The sequence below is a fragment of the Oryx dammah genome, unplaced genomic scaffold, assembly GCF_014754425.2.
Source record: "Oryx dammah isolate SB20612 unplaced genomic scaffold, SCBI_Odam_1.1 HiC_scaffold_14, whole genome shotgun sequence".
NCBI lineage: Eukaryota > Metazoa > Chordata > Mammalia > Artiodactyla > Bovidae > Oryx > Oryx dammah.
Window position 1 is genome coordinate 31,072,368 of NW_024070198.1, and position 19,157 is coordinate 31,091,524.

Consider the following 19,157-nt stretch of genomic DNA (forward strand, 5'->3'; position numbering starts at 1 on the left):
AAAGATTGTCAAGAAATTTTTAATGGGATAAGGAAATGCTTACGAGGCAATGCTAAGAAAAAAAGAACAAAAAATTTGAAGCTAAAACATTTTCAAACATCTATATCAAAAGGAGGAATGAAATATTTTAAAATGTTGAATGTTAGATCCGACCACAGTTACTAACTAGGCTATGGATTATGTATGACTTTTTTTTTTCTTCTTTAACCTTTCCAGTGTTTTCAATAATTTTGAAAATGTTTGATAATTTTGAAAATGACTGTGTGTAATTTTGTCAATTCAAATAAAACAAAAAATAAGTCACTTTAAATTACAAAGTTGATAGTATTACCAAAGCCGTGTATCTTCAGATAGAGCCCAGAGGAGTTTGCAAAGTTTCCTTAAGGGGACAGAAGAAGAGGGTGTGGGATACAGGCAAGAAAGAGAGAACAAAAAGAAAGAAGGGCAAAACCCTTAACTGCACTTGCCCCACAGGAAGGCATCAAGCCAGCTATTTATGCATCCTTCAGAACTGCTGTCTGAATCACTTGCCTTCAACTGGAAAAGATACACTTTTCTTAAGGAAAAGGTATCAAAAGACCCTAATGCTGGGAAAGGTTGAAGGCAGGAAAAGAAGGGGATGACAGAGGATGAGATGGTTGGATGGCATCACTGACTCAATGGACATGAGTTTGAGCAAGCTCTGGGAGATGGTAAAGGACAGGGAAGCCTGGCGTGCTGCAGTCCATGGGATCGCAAAAAGTCAGACATGACTGAATGATTGAACATTAAGGTGTCATTAGGTTCACAGCTTAACTTTTAGGAGTAAAACTATTTTAAATGTTTCCTAGAAAGTGTCTTCAAAAAAAAAAAAACACAACTGCCCTGTCAGCCTCTAGGGACAAGGTTATTAATACTACTGCATTAACTTTTTAAAATTTAAATGATGGTAAGGAGACAGCAGTGACATAGAGGCAAAATTCAGTTTAACAACACTTTGCTAAGATCATTATTGATTCATTTTATAATAGTATTACCAGAGCAGTATCAAAAACAGTCTAATTTGACTCCCTCATTTTATAGGTATGAAACTGTTGTCCACAGACAAAAGACAAAACTTTACATTTGACTTGGCAATAAAAATTCCAGCTTTGTCTACAAGTTCAAAATATCTTTCCATAATATCATGCTACTCTACCATTTTGCCATCTACTGAAAAAATCTAGAGGAATGATTCTACCACATAGGAAGATTAAGTTAACCACTTTAAACTGTAAATTATCTGATTTCTTCTTCAATTTAATCATATTGTCACTAACTGCAAAGGACTGAATTGTGTCCCCCACCCTTCCATTTATATATTGAAGCCCTAACTCCCAATATAATAGTATTTGGAGGTGAGGCCTTTGAGAGGTAATTGGGTTTAGATGAAATCATGAGGGTGGGGTCCTCATAATAGGATTAGATCCCTTAGAAGAAGAAACTGTTCTTTCTCTCTCTTCCATATGGGGATGCAACAAGAATAAAGTCATCTGCAAACCAGGAAGAAGATTCTCACCAGGGTCTGACCAGGCTGACACCCAGATCTCAGACTTCTCAGCCTCCAGAATTGCAAGAGAGCAGTGTCTGTTGTTTAAGCCAGTGTTGTTGGTTAGTCACTAAGTTGTGTCCAACTCTTTGTGATGCCATGGAATGTAGCCTACCAAGCTCCTTTGTCCATAGGATTTTCCAGGCAAGAATACCGCAGTGGGCTGCCATTTCCTTTCTGACCCAAGGATTGAACCCATGTCTACTGCACTGATAGGCAGATTCTTCACTGCTGAGCCACCATTAAAGCCACTTAGTCCATGGTATTTTGTTATAGCAGACCAAACTGACTAATATACTGATGTAGCCAGATTTTTGACATGTAAGAGGCGCTTGGCTAGGTAATTCTCTTTTCCTGCCTTTATTTGCACACAAATCTATTAGTAGAAAATAAAATTCCTATGTGCCAGAGTTTAATAAAGCATAGTTACCCAATGCAAAGTTTGCTTCTATACATTCAAAGCAGTTCAGTTGTTTGAAATGAACATATTTTTAAATATGACACCTGCTGACGGTCACTGGTAATCACAATACGAGGTAAAAACTAATATGTATAGAGTCTATTATAAATGCTTTATATGGATTATCTCATTTTGATAAGTTGATAGCCCTATTAGATATATATTGTCATAGAAAAAAGGTAAAGTTAATTAGTTAACTAAAGTTAACTAATCACACAGGTGGATTTGGGATCTGAATCTAGTTAAGCTTGATTCCATTGTCCAAGTGCTTGATAGCTCTGCTATATTGTCTTTCAATGAAAAGAATGTTCCATCTGTCTTTAATATTGATCAAATAATTGTTTCAAGGCCTTGTAGAAAGAATGCTTGAACATATGAACTGAGGAACTCAGGAAGGACCCTTGTAAGTAATGACACTTCTAGCCTTGACCAAAACACAAACAAACAGACATTATCAGTGAGAATTTTAGACTTAGAGAGAGAACCTGGTATAAAAAAAGAAAAAGAAACAGGACAGGGAAAATAGAGTTTTCAGTGGTTGGTATATACAGACAGAGGGTAGTTCATAATGACTACATCTACCATTCATATGTGATCCCTTCCTGAATCACAGCCTTGTAGTGGCAAAGGGGCTTGCATAACTCAGTGAAGCTCTGAGCCATGCTGGAGTTGGACCAGAAAGAAGGCTGCATGCCAAAAAATTGATGCTTTTGAATTGTGGTGCTGGAGAAGACTCTTGAGAGTCTCTTGGACAGCAAGGAAATCAAACCAATCAATCCTAAAGGAAATCAATCCTAAATATTCATTAGAAGGACTGATGCTGAAGCTCCAATACTTTGGCCACCTGATGCGAAGAGCCGACTCATTGGAAAAGAATCTGATGCTGGGAAAGATTGAAGGCAGGAGGAAAAGGGGGTAACAGAAGATCAGATGATTTCACAGCATCACTGACTCAATGGACATGTGTTTGAGTAAACTCTGGGGGACAGTGGAGAACAGGGAAGCCTGGTGAGCTGCAATCCGTGAAATCACAAAGAGTTGGACATGACTTAGCAACTAAGCAACAATAATTGCACTAGAAAGTTCTATTTGCTCTCCTAAATCCATTTCCCAGTTTGGAAAAGCACCAGTTCCTTCCTAACCTATGCCCTGTATCTTAATTTTTTCAGTTACATAAGCTAACACATCCACTTTAGTGTTTAAGCATGTCTGGGTTGAGTTTTCTGTTTCTGAGTCAAACTTTCTACCTAGTATAGCTGACTTAGATCACAGCTCCAGCACCAGGTTTTATATATGTTCCATAGTCAGCGCCCAATAGATACTTTCATAGATGATTGATTCATAGTTACTATTCCATGATTTAAGTCATTTATATCTCAGTTGGTCTCAAGGGTTTTGACTGCAGTATCAATTTCCTGTATTGCTGTCACAAATGATCACAAACTTGGTGATTTAAAGCAACATACATTTATTCTCTTACAGTCTAGAGGCCAGAAGTCTGAAATCAGTTTCCCTGGGCTAAAGTCAAGGTGTCAGCAGAACTGATTCCTTCTGGAGGCTCTTCGGAATGATCTGTCTCCTTGCCTTTTCTAGCTCCTGGAAGCTGCCTGCATTCCTTGATTTATGATCCCTGTAAACTCTCCTTCTTTTGTCACATTTCCTACTTCTTCTCTAGTCAAATATCCCCTGATTCTCTCTTATAAGGATGTCTGTGATTACATTCAGGGCTCACCTGGATAATCCAGGGAACTTCCCTGATGGCCCAGTGGTAAAGAATCTGTCTGCCAATGTAGGAGATGGGGATTCGATCCCTGAGTTGGGAAGATTCCCCGGAGAAGGACATGGCAACCCACTCCAGTATTCTTGCCTGGGAAATTCCATGGACAGAAGAGCCTGGCAGGCTCCATGGGGTCGCACAACTTAGCACTGAGCACATGCACTCAGGAAAGCAGATAATCCAGAATAATTGTCCCTTCTCAAGACCCTTGCCCTGATACATCTGCAAAACCCTCATATCCAAATAAGATAGCATTCAGGGGTTCCAAGGATTAGGACTTGGATATCTCTGGGGGTCATTGTTTAACCTCTCATAATTGCCTGACTTTAAATTTGAAAAAATTAGTGAAAATCAGGCATTAAAATTTTTTTTATTTGGTTGTTTTTATTCTGTACATAACTGAATTCCCACAGCATTTGACTTTCTCCATTTGACTTATTTCATACAGCATAATACCTTCAAGTTCTTGCCCTGTTGTCAGAAATGACAGTGTTTCATTATTTTTTATGGTTGAGTAGTATTCCGTTCCATATATGCACCGGATCTTCTTTATCTATTAACCCATCAATGGGCCCTTGGGTTATTTCCATATCTTGGCCATTGTAAATAATGCTGCAGTAGACATAGTCTTTTCATGTTCTCTGGATAAACCCTCAGAAGTGAAGTAACTAGATCATATTTCAGTTCTACTCTTACTTTTTTGAGGGATCTCCATAGTAGCTGCAACAATGTACCGCCTCACCATCAGTGTTGAAGAATTTCTCTTTGTCCATATCTTCTCCAACCTTTTTCTCTTATATTTTTGACAACAGCTATTGTAACAAGTGTGAGGTGATAGCTCATTGTAGTTTTGATTTGCATTTCCCTAATAATTAGTGATGAAAGTGAAAGAAGAGAGGAAAAAGTTGGCTTAAAGCTCAACATTCAGAAAATGAAGATCATGGCATCTGGTCCCATCACTTCATGGGAAATAGATGGGGAAACAGTGGACACAGTGTCAGACTTTATTTTTGGGGGGCTCCAAAATCACTGCAGATAGTGATTGCAGCCAAGAAATTAAAAGACACTTACTCCTTGGAAGAAAATTTATGACCAACCTAGATAGCATATTCAAAAGCAGAGACATTACTTTGCCAACAAAGGTCCATCTAGTCAAGGCTATGGTTTTTCCAGTGGTCATGTATGGATGCGAGAGTTGGACTGTGAAGAAAGCTCAGTGCTGAAGAATTGATGCTTTTGAACTGTGGTGTTGGAGAAGACTCTTGAGAGCCCTTGGACTGCAAGGAGATCCAACCAGTCCATTCTGAAGGAAATCAACCCTGGGATTTCTCTAGAAGGAATGATGCTAAAGCTGAAACTCCAGTACCTTGGCCACCTCATGTGAAGAGTTGACTCATTGGAAAAGACTATGATGCTGGGAGGGATTGGAGGCAGGAGGAAAAGGGGACGACAGAGGATGAGATGGCTGGATGGCATCACCAACTCAATGGACGTGAGTCTGAGTGAACTCCGGGAGATGGTGATGGACAGGGAGGCCTGGCATGCTGCGATTCATGGGGTTGCAGACTCGGACACGACTGAGCGACTGAACTGAACTGAACTGATTGGCTCAAGAATGAAACGCTTAATCAGTTTTATTCTAATGATCTTGACACCTTGGAAGCCCCTGCATTCCTAGGATGTTTTAAGCTTCTTGTGCCTCTTGCGGTTGGGAGACTGTGAACAATTCACAAGCTGTAAAAAGTCCGGGGGAACCTGTTAGGCAAGCTAGAGAGTTATCAGAGGGGGTTTGAACTGAAGCATCCCTTTCAAATGCAGAAGACTAAAGCCCTGAGTCAACTTTTTCCAGAGTGTGTCAGAAGAATGGAAAAGAACAGTACAATAAGGCAGGCATATTCTTATTTTTGGGGTACATGCTCAGGAAATACCAGGGGGAAACTCTGAGGCCTGATTCGCCTTGCCCATCAGGCCTCTGCTGCAAGACCTTGTCACGGGTGGGATTCCTCATGCTGGTCCTGGCATCGAGGCCTGGTGTGCTGTGATTCATGGGGTTGCAAAAAGTTGGACACAACTGAGTGACTGAACTGAACTGAATAATTGGTGATGCTGAACGTCTTTTCATGTGCCTGTTAGACATCTGTATGTCTTTAGAAAGATGTCTCTTCAGATCTTCTGCCTATTTTCAAATTGTTGTTGTTGTCGAGATATATGAATTCCACATATATTTTGGATATTAACCCCTTGTAGGGCAAATGGAAAATCAGGCACATTTAAGATCTTAAATATATCTGAAAATCTCCAATACCTTCATTTTGAAGATGTGGAAACAAAGACCTGATGAGGTGACTTATTCAAAGTCACATAGCCATAACTAGAAATAAGGCCTTTTGAGTCCAAGACATGGACCCCTGATAGTCTGCCATGTTCCTGTTGCAACTTAAAGTATAATCCATAATCCAAATTACCATACATTTTTATCTTTGTTCGTATAAGAAAGTTACAAAACTTTGCCAAACTTAGCCAAATAAACTTCAAATCAAAAAATAGTTAAAATCATTTCTAACCTCTCTGGAAGTCTGTACCAAATTAGCTTCTGGATGGCTTTGTATTTTTATATTGATAGTTTCTCCTGTAATTTTGTACATTTTCTAGCTTTTACCAATTTAGTCAATAATTGCTTAAGCATGCCATTACACAATATATTGAAAAAGGCCAAAGTAATTTCATCATCCTCTATTTGTCCCATTTCATTTATCTCATCTTGAATGTGCAGTGAGCATAATGATGTCTGCTACTCAGCAAATCTGTTTTCAATGGACTGAACCACTCTGGATCTTTCAGTTACTTCAAAGTACATTATAGTTTCAAATACACTGATCTACCATTGCACTTTTTAGAATGCCTGGTAAACAGGACTGGATTTTCTCCATAATTACAGCATTAGACATAGTTTTATACAAATGTATATTTGTAGTAAATCATTTGTGCCATATTTTGGCCTGAGTCAGCATTGAGGTATGTGAAGGGTGATGTTTGGGTCTCAAAAATGAGTAAGCTGTGTCCTCAATTATGTCCTCCATTTGTTACCTGCCTTTTTAAGCTAGCATCATTATAGACTCGCTCCTTGTAGTCACTCTCTACTCAAAACGCATAGTCCATTGAATTACTTGAAAACAAGCTAATGTTAGTTAGGCAAATATTATTGCTCTGACAAATGTAATTTTTTCGTTATATGGAACAACTTCCAAAAGTATCCCATGAGAAAGAAAGCTTTTCACATCCTGATTACTCATCCCTATAAAACAATCCACTAGATTTTCATGACAAAAACAGATTCACTTCTTTTTTTTCCCCACAGATGCAGAGGAAGCAAAAATAGTAGTAAAAATATGTAACTTATTAAAATCCAAGAATCTACTATGGACCAGGCTCAGAATTGGGAAAAGAAATGCAAAAAAGCAAAATGGCTGTCTGAGGAGACCTTACAAATAGCTGTGAAAAGAAGAGAGGCGAAAAACAAAGGAGAAAAGGAAAGATATAAGTATCCGAAAGCAGAGTTCCAAAGAATAGCAAGAAGAGATAAGAAAGCTTTCTTCAGTGATCAATGCAAAGAAATAGAGGACAAGCACAGAATGGGAAAGACTAGAGATCTCTTCAAGAAAATTAGAGATACCAAGGGAATATTTCATGCAAAGATGGGCTTGATAAAGGACAGAAATGGTATGGAGCTAACAGAAGCAGAAGATATTAAGAAGAGGTGGCAAGAATACACAGAAGAACTGTACCAAAAAGATCTTCACGACCCAGATAATCACGATGGTGTGATCACTCACCTAGAGCCAGACATCCTGGAATGTGAAGTCAAGTCGGCCTTAGAAAGCATCACTAGGAACAAAGCTAGCGGAAGTGATGGAATTCCATTTGAGCTATTTCAAATCCTGAAAGATGATGCTGTGAAAGTGCTGCACTCAATATGCCAGCAAATTTGGAAAACTTAGCAGTGGCCACAGGACTGGAAAAGGTCAGTTTTCATTCCAATCCCAAGCAAAGGCAATGCCAAAGAATGCTCAAACTACCGCACAATTGCACTCATCTCACATGCTAGTAAAGTAATGCTCAAAATTCTCCAAGCCAGGCTTCAGCAATACGTGAACTGTGAACTCCCTGACGTTCAAGCTGGTTTTAGAAAAGGCAAAGGAACCAGAGATCAAATTGCCAACATCCGCTGGATCATGGAAAAAGCAAGAGAGTTCCAGAAAAACATCTACTTCTGCTTTGTTGACTATGCCAAAGCCTTTGACTGTGTGGATCACAATAAACTGTGGAAAATTCTGAGAGAGATGGGAATACCAGACCACCTGGCCTGCCTCTTGAGAGATCTGTATGCAGGCCAGGAAGCAACAGTGAGACCTGGACATGGAACAACAGACTGGTTCCAAATAGGAAAAGGAGTACGTCAAGGCTGTATATCGTCACCCTGCTTATTTAACTTATATGCAGAGTACATCATGAGAAACACTGGACTGGAAGAAACACAAGCTGAAATCAAGATTGCTGGGAGCAATATCAATCACTTCAGATATGCAGATGACACCACCCTTATGGCAGAAAGTGAAGAGGAACTAAAAAGCCTCTTGATGAAAGTGAAAGTGGAGAGTGAAAAAGTTGGCTTAAAGCTCAACATTCAGAAAACGAAGATCATGGCATCTGGTCCCATCACTTCATGGGAAATAGATGGAGAAATAGTGGAAACGGTGTCAGCCTTTATATTTTTGGGCTCCAAAATCACTGCAGATGGTGACTGCAGCCATGAAATTAAAAGACACTTACTCCTTGGAAGGAAAGTTATGACCAACCTAGATAGCATATTAAAAAGCAGAGACATTACTTTGCCGACTAAGGTCCGTCTAGTCAAGGCTATGGTTTTTCCAGTGGTCTTGTATGGATGCAAGAGTTGGACTGTGAAGAAGGCTGAGCGCCGAAGAATTGATGCTTTTGAAGTGTGGTATTGGAGAAGATTCTTGAGAGTCCCTTGGACTGCAAGGAGATCCAACCAGTCCATTCTGAAGGAGATCAACCCTGGGATTTCTTTGGAAGGACTGATGCTAAAGCTGAAACTCCAATACTTTGGCCACCTCATGCGAAGAGTTGACTCATTGGAAAAGACTTTGATGCTGGGAGGGATTGAGGGCAGGAGGAGAAGGGGACGACCGAGGATGAGATGGCTGGATGGCATCACTGATTCGATGCACGTGAGTCTGAGTGAACTCCAGGAGATGGTGATGGACAGGGAGGCCTGGCATGCTGCGATTCATGGGGTCGCAAAGAGTCGGACACGACTGAGTGATTGAACTGAACTGATATTCATCATTTGAAGGAAGGAAGCCTGGTGTGCTACCATTCATGGGGTCACAAAGAGTGGATGTGACTTAGCAACTGAACAACAACAAATTCATCCTTATATTCAATCTTCATAGTATCCTGGGAGTGTGAATGCCATTATTCCCACTTTATAGAAGAGAGAATTCAGGCTTTTGAACTTATGGAATTAGCCCAAAATCCCAATGAAAGTGAAAGTGTTAGTCACTCAGTCTTGTCCGACTCTTTGGGACCCCATGGACTGTAACCTCCCAGGCTCCTCTGTCCATGGAATTCTCCAGGCAAGAATACTAGAGTGGGTTGCCATTTGCTTCTCCAGGAGATATTCCTGACCCAGGGATTGAACCTGTGTCTCCCTCATTGTGGGCAGACTCTTAACCGACTGAGACACCAGGGAAGAACCCAGCTATCTAATTATATGTAATCAACAGTCTCCAAACAAGTGGCTTAAAACAATGCCCGTTCTCACAGTTATTGTGGCTTCCCTAGCTGATTTTCCAATGGTTTCCCTGGGTTCATTCATGTGGCTGAAGGCAGCTGGAGAGTGGCTAGGAGCAGGACTCAGCTGTGGATCGCTGCACCTCTCTTTCCCTCTGTGTGTTTACTTTATTGAACTACAGTTTATTTATAATATTTTGTCAGTTTTAGGTATCAGTGTCAGATTCTTCTTCCCTTTATCTCAGTTCCTATTACCTGATACATCATGTTCAGGTTTCTTCAAAGAAAAATAAAAGACACGCTAATACACAGGAAGACAATCTGAAGATATAGAGCAAGCAAGAGGACCAGATTCATATATAACACAAACTTTGGAATGCTCAGATAATAAATGTGAAATAACTATGATCAATATACAAAGAACCCATGACAAAAAATAGACAACACATAAGGATAGATGGGTAATATAAATAAAGAGATGGAAACTTTAAGAAAGGTTCAAAGGAAATGCTAGAAATAAAAAATGTTGTAATAAAAATTAAAATTGCCTTTGATGAGCTTATCAGTTAACTGGACATGGCCAAGGAAAACAAATCAATGAATGTGAAGATGTAAATATAAATTTTCCACACTGGAATACAAAGAGAAGAAATAATAGGTGGGGAAAAAAGCAGAATTTACAAGAGCTGTGAAACAATTTCAAAAGCTGTAACATATGCATAATTAGAATACCAAAAGTAAGAGAGAGAAAAGAAGAAATACTGTAGTAATAATGGCGAAGAATTTTCTAAAATGATGACTGACACCAAACCATAGATCCAGGAAGCCAGATAATCACAGATAATACCAAGCAGGATAAAGATCAAAATATCTACATCTAGGCATATCATATTTGAACTGCAAAAAACAAAAGATATAGAGAAAATCATGAAAGATATAGAGAATAAAAACACCTTTCCTGTAGAAGAACAAGAGTAAGAATTATAGCAGGTGTCTCATCAGAAATCACATAAATATTTCATTCCATTTTCAAGTATTAATGGAATAAAAAAATCCACCAATCTAGAATCCTGTATAAAGTGAGATTAACCTTCAAAGGTGAAGGATAGACTTTCTCAGAACAAAAATTGAGGGAATTCATCACCAGCAGTCTTCCCATACAAGAAACATTAAAAGACATTTTTTAGGGAGTAGGAAAATTGTGTAGGTCAGAAGCTTGAATCTACAGAAAAAGGAAGAGTATTGGAAGAAAAATAAAAAATGAAAAAATTATTTTATTTTTCTATATATATATATACACATACATATATATACATCATATATACATATATACATATATATTTAGGTATCACAGCTTATGGGATTTTAATTCCCTGACCAGGGATTGAACCCAGGTCTTTGGTAGTGAAAGTGCAGAGTCCTAACCACTGGACTGCCAGGAAATTCCCTATTTTTCTATTCTTAGTTTGTATAAACAATAACCACTGTTTAAAGTAATAACAGTAATCTTGTCTTGGGTGATATCAGCATATGAATAAGTAAAATGAATGACAGCAATGTCACAGGAAATGGGAATATTCTGTAATGCATTAACTGCATTGCAAGTGAAGTGGTATAGTGTTATTCAAAAGTGTTAACCAAGAGAGGTATTGGAATTATTCAACATTCTCAATTAAAAACAAAAAGGCAAAAAAAGGAGTAAAAAGAAACAAAGAACAAATGCAATAAATATAAAGCAGTTGAACACATATAGTAAATACAACCTCACTATAAATAACCACTTTAAATGTGAATGGCCTAACTATAGCAATTAAAAGGCAGAGTTTCAAAGCGTGTTTAAAAAAAAAGAAAATGATATAAAGAAAATCACTTTTGAAATAAAAATAGGTAAATGAAAAAGGGATGGTGAAAGATATACCATGCTAACAATCAAAAGAAAACTGAAATAGTTGTATTAATTTCAGACAAAGCAGGCTACAGAACAAGAAAACTTACCAGAAATAAAGAGGAGTTTTACATAAGGATCAATTCTCCAAGAAGACATCATAATCTTACAAATGTATAGACTTAACAACAGAACATTAAAATAAAGGAAAAATTGATAAAGCTGTGAGGAGAAATAGATAAATTCACTAGCATACTGGTTAAAGGGTACAAACTTCCAGCTGTAAGATGAATAAGTTCTGGGTATCTAATGCAGAGCATACTGACTATTAATATAATTAACAGTACTGTATTGTATACTTGAAAGCCATTAAAAGAGTAAATCTTAAATGTTATCACCACACACAAATGGTCCTTATAGGAGAAAATAGAAGTGTTAGCTAATTTTACTGTAGTCATTTTGCAATATGTGCTAAGTCGCTTTGCTGCTGCTGCTGCTAAGTCGCTTCAGTCGTGTCCGACCCCATAGACGGCAGCCCACCAGGCTCCCCCATCCCTGGGATTCTCCAGGCAAGAACACTGGAGTGGGTTGCCATTTCCTTCTCCAATGCATGAAAGTGAAAAGTGAAAGTGAAGTCACTCAGTCGTGTCTGACTCTTCGCAACCCCATGGACTGCAGCCCACCAGGCTCCTCCGTCCATGGGATTTTCCAGGCAAGAGGACTGCCGTGTTCAGCTCTTCGCAACCTTATGAACCTGTGGACTAGAGCCTGCCAGGCTTCTCTGTCCAGGCATAAACACTAGAGTGGGTTGCCATGTCCTCCTTGATTTTGCAATATATACCTTGTCAAATCAAATCATTACATTGTACACCTTAAACTTACATATGTCACATTTTATGTCAGTTAAACTAGGAAAAATGCAAAGAGAGAGCTCAGACTCATTACCCCACTCAGTTTCCTTTGTGCGCATAATATTTTACACCCTGGGCTTCCCTGGCGGCCCAGATGGTGAAGAATCTGCCTGCAATGCAGTAGACCTGGGTTCTATCCTTGGGTTGGGAAGATTCCCTGGAGGAAGGGATAAAACCCACTCCAGTATTCTTGCCTTAAGAATCCCCATGGACAGAGGAGCCTGGTGGGCTAGAGTCCATGGGGTTGCAAAGAGTCAGACATGACTGAGCGACTAAGCACATATATTTTCTTAATGTCTGCATCCATATAACCAAAGTACAAAGTAACATATATTTTATATTCTTTTATTTATTTATTTATTTTTAATTTTTACTTTACAATTCTGTATTGGTTTTGGCTTAGATTGACATGAATCCACCACAGGTGTACATGCGTTCCCAAACATGAACCATATACTAGATTGAAAAGAACCACAGCCCCCCATCAAGAGGGATATAAAATGGGGAAAATGGAAATCTAAAGCACTCTAAGATAATAATTTGGAACCATAAAGGTAACAAAAGGAAAGCTATTATATAAATACAAAGGGACTTAAATTTGAAATAAAGAGTGTTAGATATACAATTTAAATATTAAAAAAAGGAGAGGGATCTGATTTTAAAGTATTTTGCCCATTAAGATGATTCCCTAATTCTGTCTGAATATTAGCCTTCACCTGTTAGGGCCTAATGGTGTGATAACTGACTTCACCCAATCTATACCCCTGAGTTCAGTATCATCATTAAAAAGCTCAGGGGCCAGACAGACAGAAATCAACATATCAGCCTTATTACTGACAAAGCTGATTGCAAGATGTGGCTCGGATGTGCTTTCTAATATTTGTCCTTCTAATCTGTTGAGGGAGAGTGTGGCCAAAAAGATGATGTATTCTATGTATCTGAGTCAGTGCTCAAGAGGTGGATGAACCTAGAGCCTATCATACAGAGTGAAATAAGTCACAAAGAGAAAAACAAATATCATATATTAATGCATATATTTTGCATGTATATATATATATATATATATAAAGGCATGTAATAATGCATTACTTTGCCAACAAAGGTCTGTCTAGTCAAAGCTATGGTTTTTCCAGTAGTCATGTATGGATGTGAGAGTTGAACTATAAAGAAAGCTGAGCACCGAAGAATTGATGCTTTTGAACTGTGGTGTTGGAGAAGACTCTTGAGAGTCCCTTGGACTGCAAGGAGATCCAATCAGTCCATCCTAAAGGAAGTGAAGTCACTCAGTCGTGTCCAACTCTTTGCAACCCCATGGACTGTAGCCTACCAGGCTCCTCTGTCCATGGGATTTTCCAGGCAATAGTCCTAGAGTGGATTGCCATTTCCTTCTCCAGGGGATCTTCCCAACCCATGGATCGAACCTGGGTCTCCCGCATTGTAGACAGATGCTTTACCATCTGAGCCACCAGGGAAGTCAAATCAATCCTAAAGATTCATTGGAAGGACTGATGCTGAAGCTGAAATTCCAATATTTTGGCTACCTGATGAGACGACTGATTCATTTGAAAAGACCCGAATGCTGGGAAAGATTGAAGCCAGGAGGAGAAAGGGACGACAGAGGATGAGATGGTTGGATGGCATCACCAACTCAATGGACATGAGTTTGAGTAAGCTTTGGGAGTTAGTGATGGACAGGGAGGCCTGGTGTGGTGCAGTCCATGGGGTTGCAAAGACTGAGCGACTGAACCAAACTGAACTGAATGCATATATATGGAATCTAGAAATATGGTATTGATGAACCTATTTGCAGGGCAGCAGTGGAGATGCAGACAAAGAGAACAGACTCATGGACATGAAGGGTGGGTAGGAAGGAGAGGATGGGCCAAATGGAGAGAGTAGCATGGAAACACGTACACTAACATATGTAAAATAGATAGCCAGTAGGAATCTGCTGTATGACTCAGGGAACTCAAACCAGGGACTCTGCGACAACCTAGAAGGGTGGGATTGGGTGAGAGGTGGGAGGGAGGTTCAAAGGAAGGGACATATGTATAACTATGGCTGATCCTTATTGATGTATGGCAGAAACCAACACACTATTGTAACTATTCTTCAATTAAAAATAAATTAAAAAAACAAACAAAAAATATGATGCATTCTATATCACAGTTCCTCACTTCTGCAGTACAGAGTGAAGGATTGAATATACAAATGGATAACAGCCAGACCATATGTAAAGACAGAATTCTGATTCCGAACCTACAGCACCTAGCCCAGGAATCCAGCCTACTATCTGCAAGGCAGACTTCATGAAGTCAGAATGCTCTCTAGTAACCGGTCCAGGAAGCTAAACAATAATGCCTGCAATGATCAGCTCAAAGTGGCCTCAACTTGTTTAACGGTTGACAGTTTCCCTACTGTCAATGTTTATTCCTACTTCCAGTGTAGGACCTACTGTGCGTGCGTACAGTCATGTCTAACATTTTGTGACTCTATGGACTGTAGCCTGCCGGGCTCCTCTGTCCATGGGATTCTCCAGGCAAGAATACTTGAATGGGTTGCCATTTGCTTATCCAGGGGATCTTCCTGACCCAAGGATTGAACCCAAGTTTTACTTCTCTTCCATCTGCAGCTGGGTTCTTTACCACCAGCGCCACCTGGGAAGCCCATTCCCTTCTCCAGGTGATCTTCGTGAACCAGGGATCAAACTCCGGTCTCCTGCATCGCAGATTTCTTACTGTCAGAGCCACTAGGGAGAAAGCCAAACCTGTAGCCCTAATCAGTCCCTTGGATGCTCTACTTCTTGATTTGCTCACAGCTTCCCTAGGCCAACAGCCTCGAGTCAGGGCACACCTGAAGTCTTCTCTTTTTTCTACTTCACACCTCTGCCAAAACACCAACTGATGGGGGCTGACTTCCTTTCTGTGGCAAGTTCTGAATAAGTAGCCTTTATCATTCTCATTTAGTCAGTCTTTGTTTATTTCCACAGGAGAGAGAAAAGGAGAAAGGTCATAGGCTGTCTCTGTCAAGGGCAGCCTAGACCCTGACTTGGCCTTGGTGCAGAGAAGTTAGGAGCAAAGTTAGATGCAAAGTCTCCCAATATTCAGCTCTGAAAAAGAGAATCGTTTCTGCTGGGCTGCTCAATCCTGCTTCCCAGTTTTACTGATTGAATGCACCCCTTCTAATACCTTGGAAGTTAATAGTGAGTCAGGAGTGGAGAGGAAGAGGTGGAGGTGACATTTTTTCTCCTGTAGGATGTGTGAACAGTAGGAAATAAGTCTAATCTTAATGTCTAGTATTCGGTCCCTGCAACTTTAATTCTTTCACATCTCAACACGATGTATGGTGGTATTATCAACATCATCAACATCATCATGATCAAAGGGAATATACTGGAATCAAATAAAAGCCAAGAAACTAGTAAGTTCTCCTGATAGGCTGTTCTGTGTTATCCCAGAGTTATTCTACCCAGAATTTTCCCCTGCTTAAAATCTACATAATCAGGAAATGATTACTAAGTTCAATTGGACTTCAAACCCCTCTAAAAATCAATACTGGGGCCCATACATAAAGTTACTTTTTCTTAATGTTTCCTGATTTGTGGAGACAGAAAAGAACAGAGCAAGTATCCATTCCCCCATAGGGTGAATTACTGGGATCCACAGTCCAAGAATGGAGAGGGGAGTAGACAAGGATTTCCCTAGTATCAATTTCTTTTGCAATAAAATAGGTGAGACAAAGATGATTCATTATATAACAACAGCCTGCCAACAGCTTCCCTGGGTGAACAATATAGACACAGCTTGTGCTCCGTTTTCCATCTAGGGTGAGCTCAAAAGACAAGAAAGGAATTCATATACAGTCCTGGCTGTCAAAACAAAGAAACTTCTCAAAGGCTCAAGAAAGCCATCATGAGACTAAGTAGGACTCATTTTGATGCTCTCAATTCAGAACAAAAAACAAATTTGTACTTGTAGCAATGTCTTGATTGGATAAATAATAGCATCTCTTCATTGTCAAAATAATTTGTATTAAAACTCAGTTTGGACAATGCAATAAATAAAGTGCCTTTCTTAGCACATTGTGTCCTGATCATGATGAAAAGGGTGATTAAACCTTGTCTGTCTTCTAACATGATTAAGAAGGATCAGTTATTAGATAAAGGTGTAGAACAGAGACAAATGCCTCTCCATCAGAAGCAGAAAGTCACTGCCTACGCACATGCTCCGAAGCCGTGGGTGCAAATAACACCACAAATACAGAATTGTAAAGTAAAATTTAAAAAAAAAAACACAAATAACACCACAGCGCGTTCCGGAGGCGGCCACAGCTTAAAGAACAGTTTGAGTCTTGGTGTAAACATCCGAGGGACACTGGCCAGAGAGAGAGTAAATGAGTGGGTAAATGTTAGAATAAACTTGTGCAGAGTAAGAGACAGCTGCTACTGAGAATCAACTCCAAAATGCAAGGATATTTCACATGTGATCCAAAGCTTTTCATCTCTATTCATCTCATAATAGAGAGTTTCATATCCTCTGGAGTTAGCCCTGGGGCGGGGGTGCGGGGGGAGGGTAGCAAAAATCAAGTTTTCCCCAAGGAATTCAAATCATGGTCTTCTATGGATGGATCAACCAAAAACATTTATTCAGTATTTATAAATAGTAAAAGCTTTTGCTAAATATAATAAGTGATATGTGTAGTAATATGTTTAAGCCCTTGTTTTTCTTTTATTATTTACTAGTAATGTCCAGAACATATCTGTGATATAATCAGTATCAGCGATTTTTTTCACTTTAAAAATTGAATTACAGTCGGTTTACAATGTTATTTTCAACTGTATAGCAAAGTGATTTAGTTATGCATACATGTATATGTGTGTATATATAGAAATCCTTTTATATATATCCATATATATATATATATATATATATATAAGTCCTTTTTCAGATTTTTCCCTTATAGATTATTACAAGATACTAAACATAGTTCCTTGTGCTACAGAATATATAAGCTCCGGGAGATGGTGAAGAACAGGGAGGACTGATGTGCTGCAGTTGACGGGATCACGAAGAGTCAGACACAACTTAGTGACTGAACAACAACATTTATGTTAATCCCAAACTCCTAATTTATTGCACACTGCCTTCTCATGTGGTAATTATAAGTTTGCTTTCTCTGTGAGTCTGTTTCTGTTTTGTAAATAAGTTCATTTGTTTCATTTTTTAAAATTCCACATACAAGCAATATCATATTTGTCTTTCTCTGTCAGCCCTTGTCTTTAAAAGGCTTCTGTTTTTGCTAGGAGGTAATCCTCAAAGTGATCTTCCTGACTAAGATGACTAACCTCACAAGGAAGCAAAGTGTCAGAAGAGAATCAATGTCCTGAGACCAGAAGTCATCCCATCAGCAACTCAACATACAGTTTAAAAATGAGATTTTCAGGACTTCCTTTATGGTCCAGCAGTTAAGAATTCTTTAGCCAATGCAGGGGACGTGGGTTCGATCCCCGGTCCAGGAAGATTCGACACGCTGCAGAGCAACTAAGCCTGTACACCATAACTACAGAGCCCACAAGCTGCAACTGCTGAAGCCCAAACCCTAGAGCCTGCACTCTGCATCAGGAGAAGCAACTGCAATGAGTAGCCCAAGTACTGCAATGGAGACTAGCTTCCCACTTGCCACAACTGAAGAAAGCTCATGCACAGCAAGGAAGACCCAGTGCAGCCAAAAATAAATACTAAAATAAATGAATAAATAATTTAAAAATTTTTTTAAAAAGTGAAGTGTCCAGGTCTGACAGATTTAGGCTCAGTTTTGACCTCTAATACTCACTGTGTGATGTTGAGTACTTAGCTCAACTTCCTTTTGCCTCAGTTTCCAAATCTATAAAATAGGATGAATAATACATATGTGTCTGTGAGACTTTAGCAGAGCCTGTCCAGAAGTAGGAACACCATAAATGGAAGCTACTCCCTTTTCCAATTTAAATCAGCACTAGAAAACTGAAACAGGCATCTTCAAATTTGTTTTTTACTACTATTTTTATATTTTGTTGTATTTGCCCTTCTTCTTCGTGAAGGAATATTCACAGTGAAAATGTGTCTCCTACCTTGGGTGAATTCATGAGCAAGTGTAGCTGTGAAGGGAGCTCTTATGAATGAGCCAGGAAGCAGCACAGATGGAGAGTGTGGACACCTGAATTCATGTCCATTTTGCTCACCGTTGTAAGTGGTACTTTAAGTTACTTCATTTGGCTAAGTCTCAGTTTTCCCATTTATCAAATGGGAAAGATGGGAAGAAATTTCCAGTTACTGAATGTCAGGCCCAGTGATAAACACATTCTGTATATACCATCTCATTTAATCTTTACCCCAGATCTCTGAAGAACCCAGTTTTATCTTCATTTATAGGTCATGGAACTGAATATAATGGAATCTGGTACCCAGCATTTTGTAGCAAGGCAGAGTCACTTGGTAGTAAGAACACAGGCTTGGATTCAGATCAACTCAACTGATATGTGTCCTGGCCAGGGCTGCCTTAAATAAGCTGCTCAGCACCTCTCAATCTCAGTGTTCTCATCTGTAAAAGGGGGATAACAACACATACCTTTCAGTCCTAAAATAAAAGAACTACTGTATGTTAAGTGTCCACGTTAGATCCTGGCACTTAGCGGATTGTGTAAATGGCATCTATGAGGACACAGACCATAATCTGACGTCAAAATGGGTCAGATGACAAGG